Source organism: Electrophorus electricus, chromosome 3 (genome assembly GCF_041902795.1).
Source record: "Electrophorus electricus isolate QZ-2024a chromosome 3, ASM4190279v1, whole genome shotgun sequence".
Lineage (NCBI taxonomy): Eukaryota > Metazoa > Chordata > Actinopteri > Gymnotiformes > Gymnotidae > Electrophorus > Electrophorus electricus.
The window spans coordinates 27,450,793-27,454,490 of NC_137499.1; positions in this window are offsets into that span (position 1 = coordinate 27,450,793).

The following is a 3,698-nucleotide window of genomic DNA, read 5'->3' on the forward strand; positions in this document are numbered from 1 at the left end:
GTGTGTACCAGCCCACATCATAGAGCCCAGCACTCCTTTTTCCATCTTTCTTGTTGTCCTGTCTGAAGGCAGTGAGGGGGGATGGGAAGGACGGCCTGGTAGAGTGTGCTGCATGAGGCCATAACTCAGGCTCCCTCAGGGGCCTCAGGTGCCCTGATTGATGGCATCACACATCACAGTAGGAGCTCGGAGCTGCACAGCGCGCCCTGCCTTGGCCCCGTCACCGACCTTGACCCCACACACACCAACCTCTCATCAGTCACATAGTTCTGTCTCCACACATCCGTCCACACACACACACAGACACACACACACACACACACACACAGCTCAGGCACAGACATATATCTTGTGCCCATAGCCAGATTGAGCTCCTCCACTAAGTCATTTTTAGCCACAGATTGATCGTTTGAATAATTTATTCCCCGTTAATTTACCTCTACAAATTATTTCCTCTTGAGCTCATCTTACCTATGACATTAGATTGACTCACTGTGTGTACTTGTTTTTGTTTGGTTGGTTTTTTTACATTTTATGTTTTTAGGGAGAAGAGGCGTGTTCCTTCTTGACACTGAGTGCTGAGTTGCGGAAAGAAGTCGTAAAAGCTGTTACTATTACAGTAACTAAGCGGAAGCCAGGTAGGCTTAAATCAAGCCAAGTCCTCCTCTAACATCATTAGGTGGAGGTCAGCTCCGCCGCACTCCACCTTGGCCGGCCCCCCAGCTTGCCTTTGTGCGGTGTCCTCTCACCTCCGCCCCGTTGCCCTCCCAGGTGTGTGCCCTTGTGCCACCGTGGTGTCCCCCGCTGCCCTCCCGGGTGTGTGCCCTCGTGCCACCGTGGTGTCCCCCGCTGCCCCCTGCGCCGGAGCTCGGCCAAGGCCATCCTTTTCCCATGGTGTGTCTGCGGACGCCTCCGCCGCTCCGCGCTGCTGGCTCCGACTCGCCCGGCCGGAAACCTCGTTAGGGCGGTAAAAATAGGAGCGTGAAGGAGAACAGACCGGACTGGAAAGACAAAGGACGGAATCAGGCGGGGTACTCCCACGAAGGCGGCCGGGCTCAACAAAGCAGGTACAGGCAATTAAACGACCATCAACAGTCTCCGCTCATTAACGGTCTCACCTCGCACAGATAGATGGAGAGAGAGCAAAGGAGAGGGAGAAAGACAGAAAGAAAGAAAGCGAGAAAGAGAACAAGAAACAGAGAGAACCAGAAGATTGTTCTTAACAAAAAACCCTTCACTTCATGCACAAGGATTGCAGGATGTTTATTTTGCCAGGTTAGCAAACAGGCAGGAAGTGCTAATGCATCACAGGAGGTGGATTATACAGTACGACAGGGTCACGGCGTGCGGCTTAATCGCACTCTTCTCATTCGTCTTGGGGAATCTCCACCTTGATTGGACGCACCAATCAGATTTTGTTTCCTTGTTCTCGCATTTTCCCGCCACTGGGGCAGCCGAGTCTCCCCCGACAGCAGCCGTCACGTTTCCTGCTCAGGATGTCGGCACTGGATGGGTGGGCCGCGTGGATCGATGGCCGTAGGAAATGCCAGCTGCAGCCCTTACACTGCACCTCTTTAAAGACGAGTCAATAGAGGCGAGCGCAGGGGTTTCGGGGCCAAATTCACCGTACGCGCAGGACAACGGTGTCGAGGGAGGACCGATCGATGCCCCTTACAGTGCCATTTGTCACTTCCTGTCAGTGGACGTGTGTGAACAGGGAGAAGCTCTCACGCACGTGGGCACCCGAGCTGCCAGGCCTGGTTGGAGCGCGCTCATACTGAGGTCCAACTACTAAACTCCCTAAATTGTTTTTTTTTCTTGTTCTGTGCTGGAAAAAGTCAAACCAAAATTACAGTTTAACTTAGAAACCTTTTTTTTTTTACACCAGATCAGCACGGAAGACTTTTTGTAAACACGAGAGAGTAAAAAAAGAGGTTGAGAATGTCAGAGAGGGGATCCTTGGTGATTGGTAATCATCCTGTGTCCCTATCCCCCCTAACTCCCCCTAACTCCCCTCAGCTCCCAGCCAACCACCCCCCCCCCCACCCCCCGACAATCCAAAGGGCAGCACAACATTTTGTTATGCAGCCTACACAGGGCCAGGCACAGGCTGCCCCAGAGTCCTGAGAGAGGGAGCTGGGTCATGGGAGAGGAACGGGACTTTGCAGCTCTAGCAGGGCCCTGATGGGCAGGACGCCCCGGGCGACGATCACTCCAGCCTGGGTCCTGCGGCCCTGACTGTGCCCTCATGCACACTTATGGATCGCACCACTGCCTGCATACCAAGACTCTTGCTGGGATTGCCACAATACAAAGGAGCAGCACAATTCATGTCCTGAGGCCATATATATTTATGAGTGAGCTCTGTGTGTTTGTGTGTGCATGTGTGTGTGTGTGTGTGTGTGTGTGCGTGTATGGGTGTATGTCTGTGTGTGAGTGTGTGTTTGTGCATAGGTGTGTGTGTGTGTAAGTATTGATGTGTGAGTGTGTACATGCATCCTCTAACAGCAATCATCCTGGTTTAAATAAGTAGAAGAACTCATAATGAAACATAATGAGCACAAGTTATGACGTTAAAAATCTGACGTTAAAAATCTGACGTTTGGAGAACGATGCTAAATTGATTGAAATTGCAAAATTTTGGGTTGAGGTACTCTGAAATACTCAGCCCGAAACGAACCAATTCTCAGTCCATATGTGTTTCCATGGAGCTGTTTGTCATTAGTTGCATTATTTAAAAATGAGAAGAACGCTTTTAGCATTGGAGCGTGGTGTATTTGTATGGTCCAGACACCCCCGGTTGCCAAAACACAGCTAGTCCCCTTTAATTTTATCATGTCCAGTCAAATAAATACTTTTTTTTTTAAAGTAATAAAAGCCATTTCCATGCAACTTCTCATTGGGGTGCTGGAGCCAGTGTGTGCTTCTGTTATCCAAAGGAATTCCAGCCTATAGATTCCATAATCATGGAGAAGCCGAATACAGGTTTTCAGATTTTTCAGATTTGCATTTTTTTTTTTTTTTTTTGCTTGAGTTTTCAGGGCTCTACATCTGTTCCGACTACACAGATACGTGACAGATAGTTTGTGTGCTTTCCAGGTTTAAAGTATATACAGGCTGGTATATATATTTAGCTGGAGCTGGCAAGGTCTCCTTGTCCTTTTGCTATTAGATATCCCTTTGCTCCCACTGTCGGAGCAGATTAATATTGTTATGGGTGCCAACGTCCTCCAGCTAGTGGCGGCTGAGCGTTCAGAGCAGAGCAGGCCCGAAAACTTCGCAACTGAATCATCTCGTCCAGGGCAGACGAGCTTTCCATCCGAGACTGTGTGAGGGTCTCAGGCCTTTGTCCTGTGGAAAGCAGCTGAATTAGTGTGTCCAAGTGTTGCTGGGGGGGTGGGGTGTCACTGGTGTGCCCCAAAGGGGGATGGGTGTCACTATTAGTTATTTTCAGTTTAAGAGGTACATCAAGTTTCAGACACAAACAGCGTTCCATTATGGGCTGTGCGAACCTGGATAGAGAGGGAAGGAGTGAGAGAGCTGGGCGGGTGGGGGGGTGTGAGAGAGGGAGAGGAAGAGAGTGAGAGAGTGAAAGAGAGTGTGAAAGAGAGAGAGAGGGAGAGATAGCATACAAACATCACAAGCCTGCCAGCAACCAGTCACAGAGGACAAACATGATCAGCACAGAGGACACACAT